This window comes from Bidens hawaiensis, unplaced genomic scaffold (assembly GCF_021521415.1).
Source record: "Bidens hawaiensis isolate Kalapana, Puna unplaced genomic scaffold, B.hawaiensis_p1.1 tig00043761_1, whole genome shotgun sequence".
In the NCBI taxonomy this organism is placed as follows: Eukaryota; Viridiplantae; Streptophyta; class Magnoliopsida; order Asterales; family Asteraceae; genus Bidens; species Bidens hawaiensis.
In genome coordinates this window covers 55,507-69,595 of record NW_027497766.1, presented here as the reverse complement: position 1 = coordinate 69,595, position 14,089 = coordinate 55,507, and the positions used below count along the sequence as shown (strand labels likewise).

The following is a 14,089-nucleotide window of genomic DNA, read 5'->3' as shown; positions in this document are numbered from 1 at the left end:
AATGAAAATCACCTATCTGCTGACGTGACGTCACATATCAAAAATCGCCCCTATTTTATAGCCATGCACTACAAATAGCCTAACTACACGCTTATATGATATGATGTGTCCTTGCATATTGCTCACCCATGTCATAACACCATAGCTAGCTCTGTAAACAAAATTGTAAAGAAGCATTTATTATTATTTTTAGTTGGTTTTGAATCATGCGGCCTATAAATTACCAGCTTCTTCCATTCATTTGCCATAAACGCAAAATGAATGGTTTTATTCCCAATAGGTATGTGCGAAGAACTCTCACGTCGTTAAATAATGCTCTTTTTTTCCCCTACATTACCTTTATATAAGCATTGCTCTTATTATTATTATTATTATTATTATTATTATTATTATTACACTATAATTTCTAGTACTTTTAGAATATCCCTATCCTACAACTCACCGGTGTCTTGGGTGTCAAGCTGAACTGTATATAGTTTGTTGAAAAACTTCATACAGATCGCTTGTCACCCAATCCAACCTGACTAGTTCATTTGTCATACCAGCGAACTTAAAAAAAGTATTATATAATATTTAAATAAGTCTGCTTTTCAGAATCCGAACCACCTACTAATAGCATTTTTCCATGTAATGGTACAGATTAGAGAGCAAAGTCGCCATAGTCACCGGTGGCGCTAGCGGCTTCGGCGAAAGCACCGTTCGCTTATTCGCTAAACACGGTGCCAAAGTCTTGATCGCCGACGTCCAAGATGAAAAGGGGCTTTCCCTTTGTAAAGAACTCGCGTGAAACTCCATCAACGATGTCATTTACGTCCATTGCGACGTCAGTCAAGAATCCGACGTCAAAAACGTTGTCGACACCGCGGTTTCCACATTTGGGAAGCTCGACATCATGTTCAACAACGCGGGCATCCCGGGGAACTTGGATTTCACAATCCTAGACTCGGATAACGAAAACTTCAAGCGCGTGTTCGATGTAAACGTGTTTGGTTCGTTTTTGAGAGCTAAACATGCTGCTAGGGTTATGATCCCCGCGAAACGTGGAGTGATATTATTCACTTCAAGTTCAGCATCCGTGGTGTCGGGCGAGTCACCGCACGCCTACACGGTATCAAAGCACGCGGTAGTCGGGTTAATGAAGAACTTGTGTGTGGAATTAGGGCAACATGGGATTAGGGTTAATTGCATTTCACCGGGGTCGGTTTCGACCCCGTTGTTGACAAATGCAATGGGGCTGGAGAAGGCCGCGGTGGACGAGATTTTGTGTGCAGCCGCGGTGTTGAAAGAGGTGGTGCCGACCGCGGAGGATGTGGCTGAGGCCGCGGTGTATTTAGCAAGTGATGGTTCAAAGTTTGTGACCGGGTGAAGAAACACTAATCGACCCCGGGCAGATTACGGATAATCTGGGGGTTAAATAGATGTTTCCCACGAGGGGTTAGATCCGGCAAAGATGGTTCTTCAGATGACCTGCAAAACAGATACCGTGAGCTCGTCACTGAGAAGGGGGGTACCTCCTTGTGACCACCCTCCGGCGTGAGAATCAGACTAGATTGCTCTTGAATATAAGTGTGTATTAAGAGAAATGACTAGAGCAGATATGATGGTATGAGATGAGATGATCATACCGTTCCAAGGTGTTGGAGTATTTATAGCCGAAGGTAGGTTTCCAAGCAGGTACAGCCGGCTGAATAGTATTCATGTTCTGCCAACTGTGGGCTACGCACGGCCATGGTGGTTGGTGGGTAGGCAGCGGCTGATAGTGACCAGGCCGGCTGTGTACTATTCATGTTCCACCAACTGCAGGCTATGCACGTCCTCCGACAGGTTGGTGAGTAGGCAGCGGCTGATAGTGACATACAGTACAAGAGCGTGCTGCTCGTCATACTGTTGTCAGTGAGCTGTCGTATCTTTGGTTAGATCTTTTGTCCATACCTCGTCAGGTACAGTACAAAAGATCCTCCAGTATCGTACGGACTGGCTCATTTGGGCGGGAGTTTTCCCGGCTTTGTGCGGGAGTGTTCCCGGCTTGCTCACTCCTTCTTCAGGTGGCATTACTGAATTATTTAAGAGTTAAGTGCCTTGTGCGTGTAGCCTTGCTGCGCGGGTAGCCTTCCCTGATGGCTAGTATCCGTTGCTGCGGGAACAGGCGGAGTACGTCGACCATTGGGAGGCTTTTCCTGCGGGAACAGCTTGTGTACTGCGCGTAAGGACGTCACGTCTCTGAGCATGGTGGGTCCTGAGGATCCAGTTGGTTTCTGCGCAGACGTCTCTCTTCAAGGTGAGTCTTTGCGAGTTTAGCCTTTGCGCAGACGTCCCTATTGCAGGTGAGTCTTGCGAGTTCAACTGCGCAGACGTCTCTCTTTGAGGTGAGTCTTGCGGGTCCAACTGGGCTCTGCTGGGACCTACCTCTTCAAGTCCCCCCAGTCCAATGTTCTTCTCATGAATTGTTAATAAGTGAGGTGAACTTTTGGACTTAAGCAAAGGGTTTTGAAAAGGCTTTAGTTTTAAGGTTTTTCATGGGGATTCTTCCCGCGGAAGTCCTAATGTCACGTGCAGAAATTCCCGACTTTTCTGCTTGATCTTTGGGTATGATTCGGGTAGGTCTGTAACCTCCTCGCAAGTCAGGAGCGTTGAGTTCCACTTGTGTAGATTCTCCATGAGGTTTTGGTAGTTTTGAACATAGTGATCAATTATGTTAAAACAACCAATTCCATCTTGGAGCTTCCAACAATCTAGTTCTCGACGTTCCCGCTATGCGGGGATGTTATTCCCGTTTCCGCAAGCATGGCCCAGAAGATCCTTCTTGGCTTCAATTCCCTGCGGATTGCTAGGTATGTGAAGGGTTTCGCCTTGACACTGTACCTTGAAGAGGTAGGTCCCAGCAGAGCCCAGTTGGACCCGCAAGACTCACCTCAAAGAGGGACGTATGCGTAGTTGAACCCGCAAGACTCACCTTCAACAGGGACGTCTGCGCAAAGGCTAAACTCGCAAGACTCACCTTGAAGAGGGACGTCTGCGCAGAAACCAACTGGATCCGCAGGACCCACCATGCTCAGAGACGTGACGTCCTTACGCGCAGTACGCAAGCTGTTCCCGCAGGAAAAGCCTCCCAATGGTGAAGTACCCCGCCTGTTCCCGCAGCTGCGGATACAAGCCATCAGGGAAGGCTACCTGCGCAGCAAGGCTACACGCACAAGGCACTTAACTCTTAAATAATTCAGTAATGTCACCTGAAGAAGGAGTGAGCAAGCCGGGAACACTCCCGCCCAAAGCCGGGAATACTCCCGCCCAAATGAGCCAGTCCGTACGCTACTGGAGGACCTTTTGTACTGTACCTGACGAGGTATGGACAAAAGGTCTGACCAAAGCAGCGACAGCTCACTGTGACAAAGGAATAGTACACAGCCGGCCTGGTCACTATCAGCCGCTGCCTACTCACCAACCCCTGTCACTATTAGCCGCTGCCTACTCACCAACCTGTCGTAGCACGTGCATAGCCTGCAGTTGGTGGAAAAGGAATAGTACACAGCCGGTCTGGTCCTATCAGCCGCTGCCTACCCACCAACTGCCAGCATGGCATGTACGTAGCCCACAGTTGGCAGAACAGGAACACTATTCAGCCGGCTGTACCTTCTTGGAAACCTACCTTTGGCTATAAATACTCCAACACCTTGGAATGGTATGGATATATTACATTACCTTATCACATCTTATCTTCTCTAGCAATCTCTTAATATACACTTATATTCAAGAGCAATCTAGTCTGATTCTCACGCCGGAGGGTGGTCACAAGGAGGTACCCCCCCCCCCTTCTCAGTGACGAGCTCACGGTGTCTGTTTTGCAGGTCACCAGAAGAACCATCTTTGTCGGACATAACCCCTCTTGGGAAACATCTATTTAACCCCAGATTATCCGTAATCTGCCCGGGGTCAATTAGTGTTTCTTCATTGGCGCCATCCGTGCATAAAAGGTAGAACTAATTCTCAGTTTTTCCAAAACTTCCGAAAAGATGGTTAACGTTACTCCGGTCCCCAGGCCAGGGAGTAACCAAGAAACCCCGGTAACCACAACCCCAGCTACTGGGGGGAACACCGGCGAATACACACATTTTTCGAACACTACCCCGGTTACCCAAGCTGGGGCAAGTGCAGTAAATTTTACGAACACTACCCCGGTTACCCGAGCCGGGGCAAGTGCAGTAAACAATCCTCCCCTGGGATTCATTGATACCCAGGTGGAATAACAACAGATGAGGCCCCCTCGCCAAACACTTGAACAAGTTAAGGCGTGGGCGGAAAAACGTCAAAGGGAATTCCAAGCTGAGTTGGATGAACGCTTACGTTCACTCCAACAGACTGACGAATTCGGAAGCACTCGACAACAGCTCAACATGAGCAATGAGTGCGAGTACTTGGACGATGATTCGGAGGAATCCGACACCGACGTAAACCCTCGCCATAAGGCGAAAGGGAAGCGTAAGGAAACGGACTTCCAACCAAGAAGGAATTTTGGAGAAACCTTCAAACCAAAAAACGCGGGTGGAAACCCACGTGACTTCTCTAAAACCTTCAGACCAACCGCTGCAAATGCGGGAACCTCCAAGTTTGCAAGGGACATTGCGGAAGCAATCGCCCCAAGAAGTGCCAAACAGATGTCCAACATCGGCACCTATGATGGTATATCCGACCCAGACGATCATTTGAACAGATTCATAGCGGGGGCAACCGTCAGCAACTGGACGGAACCCACGTGGTGTTATATGTTCCAAATGACGCTGGTTGGAGCAGCCAGAGCATGGTTTGACCGTCTACCGGTCCACCACATCTATGATTGGGCAGACTTCCAACAGAAGTTCAGCCAACACTTCAGTCAACAAAGAAAGTACACTGAAGAGCAATGGACAATCCTCACCTGCATCTGAGAGGAAGATGAGTCTTTACTAGACTTCATCACTCGTTTCAACTCAAAGAAGCTAAGTCTGGGCAATATTAGCGAAGATCTTGTTCGCGCTGCTTTCATCCAGGGCGCAAAAGACTCAGAGCTCATCCGCACCTTAACGGGTAAAGATGGCATGCCATCCACATGGGATGCCATCATGACAGCAGCTAAACGCTTCGCGGAAACGGAAAAGCAACTGGGTAGAGATCTTCCCCAGAGCACAAACCTCTACACCCAGAAAACAAGAGAAAACAATGTCCTTACCGCCCGACTAAACAAAAAGAGGAAGCTAGGCATTTGGCAGTCAAGGGTAAACTTTGACACCTCATCCGGCTCGCACCCTCAGTTAGGCGGAAAGGATAACATGCAGTCGTCGAACCGGAACTCCAGATGGACGCCACTCACCAAAAGCGTCACCGAGATATTCGACACCGAGAGGCTCCCATGGCCAAAGGCTCCAATAATCCGAGAGCGTCACAACGCTGATTAGAGCAAATTCTGTGACTTCCACAGGACAAGAGGCCACAACACCGAGGAATGTGTAGACTTGAAGGACATCGTCGAAGCATTTGTCAGAGATGGGACGCTGACGCACCTCGTGGCGTAATGAACGCTGAAGCAGGCTAATGCGTGTAGAACCCCAGTTGGGGAAAACACAAATAAAACTGCAGCTTCAATGTCGGAGACTACATACTGCGTAAACAACGAGATTCCGAACCAAGTGCATATCGGCTCGAAAGGCTCGATGACACTCTCAAGAACATGGAAGGGAGCTCAATTACACAGTCTGCATGTAGATCAATTCCAAACTTGTAAAAGAAAAGGCCCAGAGCCACTTCTAATGGAAATGATTCTCCTTATCACATTGACGCTGATGGTCTTACATTTATACTTAATGAACTTTCCACACTGATATGCCGGTCTTCACCGCATACATAAGTGGGAAAGCAAGTCGTTGCGTGTGGAAGGCGGCAAAACCCGCATAAACACAAAACGACAAATTTCTAAAGAAAATATAAGGAAAGCCTTCACGCAGGTCAGTCATAGGTAAAGTTTGATCATCCTACTAAATGAAAGTGCCGGTCCTAACCGCACAAATCATGATAGAGGACACCGAACTAACCTATTGACAACCGCGTGTCGAACGGTTAATTTATTCAAAACACTGATATGCCGGTTTTCACCGCATAAATAAGTGTGAAGAAATCGTTGCGTGTGGAAGGCGGCAAAACCCGCATAAACACAAAAAACGGCAAACCTTCACGCAGGTCAGTCATAGGTGAAGTTCGGTCATCCCACTAAATGAAAGTGCCGGGACTAACCGCACAAATCATGATAGAGGAAACTGAACTTTTACCTATTGACAACCGCGCGTCGGACGGTTAACTTATTCAGAACACTTAGAAAATCTCTTCAAGGAAAAAATGAGGAAAACCTCCACGCAGGTCAGATATAGGTAAAGCTTAGCCATCCTACTAAGTGCAAGTGACGGTCATACCCGCACAATCACGAAAGAGGAAGCAAAACTTTAACCTATTATCTGCCACGTTGATAGGTTAACTTATCCAAAGTACTTAAGAAATTGCTAAGTTAAACTAAAATATGCACAAGCGAATCATAAATTGTTTATGCGGCAAAACAAGTGCCAAATTAAACTATAATATGCATGAGCAAGTCGTATAACGTTTATAAAGCAAGAGTGACGGTCCTACCCGCACAAAAGATTTATATTCCATAAAAATTCAACTGTTACAAGAATGGCCGGGCCCGCCTACAAGAGTGTAAATCTATACAAAAACATAAACCTATCCTAACAGTGGGAAGGGATCTAAAGGTTCAAGCTTCAGGACCACTCCCTCCAAACCCACTTGTACCCGCACCATCACTTGGCTGTGGCAGTTCAAGGAAGGTCTTGAGAATGGTTAGCCCATCATCAGCAGCAGCAACTTCGTTCACCTTCTCCACCACCGGGTGCGGGAAGGCGGCATACTGGTTCACTGCTTGGTCATATACAGCTTCAGTATCCACATCATATAAAGGGAAGTTGGAAGGCGGGATGCCCTTCTCAACGAACCCTAGACCAAGCAGGAAGCCAGTCTTTTCCTCATCCTCATGAGAAGCGTTGAGGGCTGCGCTCATGGCATCGTCATATGATGTGTCCGTAAAGACCCGATGCACAACCTACAAAACAAAAATACAAGTATCAAAACCTTTTCTAAGTACAAAGAAAAGCGTAAAGATATTATGAAGCTATGCATACCTGCGACAACGCTTCTCGTAGAAGCCATTCCTTGGTAACCAGAGCCTCCTGGAGGGCAGCTTGAGCTTCATTACGGGCGCGTTCGGCTTCGTTCTTTGTAAGGTTGGCAAGCAACACATCTTTGGCTGCAGCCTCTTCGACGCTCCTTAGCTTACACTCAGTGTGGTCAAGCACCCCCCTCTGGTCCAAGATCTCTTGGAGCTTCTTGGCATCTTCCATGGCCAGGGCATCATGAGCCTGCTGGAGCCTCTCTAATTTGGCTTTGAGCTCCTCATTCTCAGTGCGTAGAGGCTCAGCAACAGCTTCAGCCTTGGTGGCCCTCTCAGTTGCGTTCCATGCAGTTTCCTTAGCCAACCGAAGCTGTTCATTAACAGCTTGGGTAGCCTTGGAACGGGCCTCGAGACGGGCCTGAACTTCAACCTCGAGGGCCTTGAAGGCCTTCTCCTTCTCCGCAGCAACGGCGGAGAGTCTCCTGTTCTCCTCCCGGATAGCCCGCGCCTGAGCTACTTCTTGGATACGAGCCGCCTTTAACTTGTCGTTTTCACGACAAAGCAGCTCGACGCGCGGCTGCATCTGGGCAAGGAGAATTCGAAGCTCGTTTGTCAGCCTACCCTCTTGGTAGCTCGACAGAGCTTCTCCCAGTGCACCACTGGGGGCGGCGTGGCGCGCCCACTCGACGCAATCCACAGCCGTCCGAAGGGTGGTTCCCCGGCAGATGTTCCACCGCGGAACAAACACCTCATTCGAATCCGACACTGCAAAAACAAAAAGCAGTTAGGAAAGGATGATAAAAAAAAAACATAACAGGCCAAAATAACCCTACGCACCTGTAGGGTCGACAACAGGCCGGTAGCCGCCGAACCCATCACCTGAGCCTAACGGATATCCATCCAAGAGGTCAGGCAGATGGGAAGGAGGCAGAGATTGGCTAGAAGCCGCAAACATACCTGCTGAACCGGCCGGGGGTGAAGTAGTCGCCGGTGCCGGAGGCACGGTTGAAGCCGCCGCGGTAGAGACCACCGGTGGTGAACTCACTGGAGGTGAACTCACAACCGTGGCCGCTGCTGCGGACGAACCCGTAGAAAAACTCGCCGTCGGCTCAGTGAAGGACGCAGTGAATATGGCACTGACAGCCGGCGGAGACATCACAATTGGAACAGTTGCCTCAATCGGATGAGCAACTGAACCAACACTTGAAACAGGCGCAGCCGCCTGGGTCATCGCCTCGGGTAGGTTGACCAAACCTACCGTCGTGGGTCCAGAGGTACTCCTCCCCGCACCACCTTGGAATGCGGTAGCATCCACGCCTGCATGAAGACAAGATATTAAAAACAATGGCGGAAAGAAATTGCGGGTAAGATTAATTTATACTTACGAGTTCTCTTCAACTTGAAGGTTGACCGGCGGGGACGAACCCGACGGAGCCGGCCTCTTCACGCCGGTCACCGTCGTAGAACTTGGTCGCGCGACAGTGGCAGCTGTCTCAACCTCCGAGACTGTTGTCTCACCACCACCAGGGTTCCCCGCCACCTCTTCACTCTCGGTCTCCGACTCTGACCGATTCCCTGATCGGCAGTGGATGCAACCTTCGCCTTACCCTTCCCGCCAGCAGCCTTCTTCTTCCGCGTGAAGAAAGGACCATCTGCGGATTCCTCATCAGAAGATGACAAAATTAGAGGAATTCCAGCAGAGGTTTGAGCATTCACAGGGCGAGGGTTAAATAACTCCTTACCTGGCCGCGTGGCGCTCATGATCGGGTGGCCCGGCGGGTAGACCTCCACAAACCGATCCGCCGTTTGCTCCAAGATGGGCAACTCGTTCTCATCAAGAGCACGGGTACCCATCCGAGCGGGACCACTAGCTTCCCGCGGATGCAGGAGCGACTGTAGGTCGTTTCCCTCTGAAAATAAAAGAAAAACAGTTAGAAGAAAACTTTAAGTCAGCAAAGAAGACGGAGCATACCGTAAGGGATAGAGTTCAAACCGTATTCGAGGACGATGGGGATCTGTGGCGTCTCCGCCCCAGCATCTTTCCACACCCGGCTCATCCCGAGCATCACCATCCCGGACTCCGCAAAGCGGTAAACCAGAGATTGGATCCGGGAAATCTTGGCAAACCATTCCGCCTCCTGGTAGTTGGAGGCGTGAAGGTTGGGGAGTGCTCTCCCGTTCTTGAATGTCATCGCAATAGGGACGACACGGGCAGAGATGTAAAAGAACTCCCGCTTCCAAGACCGAAGACTGCGCTCGGTAGCACAAATCTTCAAACCCTTGATCCGGGTGACCAAGGTATACCACCCCTGGATGCATCTCCAGGAATAGAATGTCATCAGGCGGTCGACATGGGGCTCCACGCCCAGAATGAGGCACACCCATTCAAAATGGCGAATCTTGGCGATCGCCATTGGGTGTACCTTCGTCAGATGTACACCGTGTCTCTCCAGAACACGGTACACAAACTTCATCAATGGGAACCTGAGATTCCCATACACGAATAAGGCGGCATACACCCCTATTTTGCCCTTGGGGGCATCGTACACCGTCTGGTGTGGCTCAGGAAACTCAGGCTCGAAAGGCTCGAGCATGAACTTCCTGACGATGTACTGATACTGGTTGACGGGAAGAGCACACTGGCACTCGCCAGCAGTACTCTTATCGTCCCTATCAGAAGTGGACGTCGGGTTCTCAGAATACACGTCCGACTCTTCAGCAGTAACTTCAAGATCATGAGAAGATATGTTTTGAATGTAAACGAGAACGATTTCAGGAGAATGCTCGACAGAAAAGTTAGAGTATTCGCCGGAAATCGTTTAGAAGAAGAAGAGAGGTGAAACTGTGAGTTGAGATGCAACCTCTCCTCCCTTTATATACTCATCGCAATGAATGCGATGAATTTAATGCGAAAGAAAGAGGAAAACGCTGGTGCAATGAAACTATGACACGTGGAAAAAGCAAGCTGGCAACAGCTGTTGACAGGACGCGTGCCGTAAACTTCGCGGCCACGCGCCCGAAAACTCGCGCCCACGCGCCTGAAAAAGCGTCTGGAATGACCATATACTGTCACGTCGCCATAACTTCCTGCACGTCCTGACACTGTCAGAAGAAACCGTCGGACGATGTTTCAACAGTTTGGACTGTTCTTATCCTTTCACCAACTCTTCGAATTTCAAAAAGATTCAAAAGTAAGCGGGACTATACCCCTTACCTTGGCAACCAAGTAACTATAAGACAGGTGCGGGTACAGTGTTAAGGCAAAACCCTTCACATACTTAGCACCTGCAGGGAATTGAAGCCAAGAATACCTCGGCAACCAAGTAACTATAAGACGGGTGCGGGTACAGTGTCAAGGCAAAACCCTTCACATACTTAGCACCCGCAGGGAATTGAAGCCAGGAATACCTTGGAAGTAAAGTAACTATAAGACGAGCGCGGGTACAGTGTCAAGGCGAAACCCTTCACATACCTAGCACTCCGCAGGGAATTGAAACCAAGAAGGATCTTCTGGGCCATGCTTGCGGAAACGGGAATAACATCCCCGCATAGCGGGAACGTCGAGAACTAGATTGTTTGAAGCTCCAAGATGGAATTGGTTGTTTTAACATAATTGATCACTATGTTCAAAACTACCAAAACCTCATGGAGAATCTACACAAGTGGAACTCAACGCTCCTGACTTGCGAGGAGGTTACAGACCTACCCGCATCATACCCAAAGATCAAGCAGAAAAGTCGGGAATTTCTGCACGTGACATTAGGACTTCCGCGGGAAGAATTTCCATGGAAAACCTTAAAACTAAACCCTTTTCAAAACCCTTTGCTTATGTCCAAAAGTTCACCTCACTTATTAACAATTCATGAAAAGAACATTGGACTGGGGGGACTTGAAGAGGTAGGTCCCAGCAGAGCCCAGTTGGACCCGCAAGACTCACCTCAAAGAGGGACGTCTGCGCAGTTGAACCCGTAAGACTCACCTTCAACAGGGACGTCTGCGCAAAGGCTAAACTCGCAAGACTCACCTTGAAGAGGGACGTCTGCGCAGAAACCAACTGGATCCGCAGGACCCACCATGCTCAGAGACGTGACGTCCTTACGCGCAGTACGCAAGCTGTTCCCGCAGGAAAAGCCTCCCAATGGTGAAGTACCCCGCCTGTTCCCGCAGCTGCGGATACAAGCCATCAGGGAAGGCTACCTGCGCAGCAAGGCTACACGCACAAGGCACTTAACTCTTAAATAATTCAGTAATGTCACCTGAAGAAGGAGTGAGCAAGCCGGGAACACTCCCGCCCAAAGCCGGGAATACTCCCACCCAAATGAGCCAGTCCGTACGCTACTGGAGGACCTTTTGTACTGTACCTGACGAGGTATGGACAAAAGGTCTGACCAAAGCAGCGACAGCTCACTGTGACAAAGGAATAGTACACAGCCGGCCTGGTCACTATCAGCCGCTGCCTACTCACCAACCCCTGTCACTATTAGCCGCTGCCTACTCACCAACCTGTCGTAGCACGTGCATATCCTGCAGTTGGTGGAAAAGGAATAGTACACAGCCGGCCTGGTCCCTATCAGCCGCTGCCTACCCACCAACTGCCAGCATGGCATGTGCGTAGCCCACAGTTGGCAGAACAGGAACACTATTCAGCCGGCTGTACCTTCTTGGAAACCTACCTTCGGCTATAAATACTCCAACACCTTGGAATGGTATGGATATATTACATTACCTTATCACATCTTATCTTCTCTAGCAATCTCTTAATATACACTTATATTCAAGAGCAATCTAGTCTGATTCTCACGCCGGAGGGTGGTCACAAGGAGGTACCCCCCCCCCTTCTCAGTGACGAGCTCACGGTGTCTGTTTTGCAGGTCACCAGAAGAACCATCTTTGCCGGACATAACCCCTCGTGGGAAACATCTATTTAACCCCAGATTATCCGTAATCTGCCCGGGGTCAATTAGTGTTTCTTCACCGGGGTTAATTTGGTGATCGATGGAGGTTATAGTACTACTAATCCGACTTACACTAGGGTTATTAAACAAGCTTTTGAAAGATTAGGTAAATAAAGTGCATGATGATAAATTCATAATAATCACGTACTGCATGCATTAATAAAAATAATAATCTATGAGAAAATTGATATTTGTTAATTGTTAATTTGTTATGTGACTTATGCCCTGCATAACATCCAATGATCCAAGTATAATTTATTTTACTTTAATATGGTTTCTGGTCTCTACATGTAATGATTATTATATAGATCAAATATATAATATAACCAACTTGTTCCCCAAGTTTGACTCCCATTTCTTCTGCTATACCCATGCAGCAACTAGCAATTACACTCTGAAAGCATGATACAGATTAATACAACATTAAAAGATATTCTAAGAATATATTAAACTAGTGGCTCACTTGGCGCGTTGTGTGGGGTAGGTTGGTAAAATCTGAACGATGGTAAAACCCAAGCGTTGTCAGTCACAGGTGTTGAGGTGGTAAGTCAACGCGAATTTAGTCGATTTTGGTTACGTGCGTTATATATTAGAACTAAAACAAAAAAATATAAAAATTGAGGTGGCACAACGGGGTTTGTTGGTTGGCAAAAGTCGAGCGTTGGCAAAACCTGAGCGTTGTCAATCTCAGGTATTGAGACGGTGACTCGATGCAAATACGGTTGGTCTCCGTCATGTTTGTTACAGAACTAAAACAAAAACAAATTTGGCGTTCGGTCTGTTTTCGTTAAGTTTGTTAAGATACTGAAACTAAAACAAAATGTAGTGAGCTTATGCAATTTGGTTGGTTTCCGTGACGTTCGTTACGGTACCTGAACTAAAACAAAAAAGAAAAAAACAAAATTGTTATTCGATCAGTTTACGTTATGTTCATTATGAACTAGAACTAAAAAATACAAACAAAAAAAGGAAAAGAAAAAAACAAAATTCCGTTGACCACTAAGGTGCCGCTAAGTGGCCCAATAAGAGTCCTTACGACACCAAAGTTGTCATAATAATAATAATAATAATAATAATAATGGATATATACTAGTTATACTATAGATAAATAGCGAAGTCCAGTGCGGCAACTACTTTTAAGTATCCTAACATTACTATTTAAGAAATACATTTGGTAAAATAGAAAGATAATGCATATGTAGCATGTTGGTTGATGTTGAGTTTATAGGTCCCGAGTCTTGACATTGGATTCGACGAAGAACGGATTTTGTTCTTTATAAGCGATTGTGTCAGGTGCGATAAATCAAACGGCTAAGTAAATAATAAACGGATAATATAATAATAAGCGATCTCATTATCACACGGTTACAAAAGATTAATTAAATATATAATAAACGAACCGACCCCACCCAAGATGAGCTCCCCTTAAGTGGGTGAAAACACTATACAACACGCACACATAAATAAAACAAAAAGGTCCTATTTATATCAAAACACACATATTCTAGAAGATCTCCTCCCCGTTGAAGTTAAACGCGTGCACCGAAGCTCTCGTCTTGTATTCGGATTTCTCGCCTACTTTATTTGCTTAACAATAATTGATGTGTTGTAAAACACACGTATTTTCCGCACCTTTTATCTACGTATTTGTGACAATCGTCAATTTCAGGTTAACTCCGTTAACTTAACTCCGTCAATTCAAACTTAAGATCATTGAATCTATAACGCATACTTCATTACATTTAAATTAGGGTTTAAATGACGCTTAACACTTACTACATGTGTAGTCTTTCGCGATTTGCACCGAAACGCAAACGAGTTGACGCAAACGATTGATGAATAAACGAAAAACGTCAAAACAGTAATTATGTGATAATTATGTGTTAGACTTATGTGTTATGTGATAACATGGTTATAAACGTTAACTCAAGATGTAAACAAGTTA

The 14,089-nt window shown here is 47.2% G+C and overlaps 1 pseudogene across 1 annotated transcript; it reads left to right on the top strand.

The window, feature by feature from the left end:
• Window positions 1-257: 257 nt before the first annotated feature.
• Window positions 258-1,366, top strand: LOC143594515 (short chain aldehyde dehydrogenase 1-like; annotated as a pseudogene). The gene is made up of 2 exons (XR_013146347.1): window positions 258-280; window positions 640-1,366. The product of XR_013146347.1 is annotated as a short chain aldehyde dehydrogenase 1-like (transcript).
• Window positions 1,367-14,089: the final 12,723 nt, after the last annotated feature.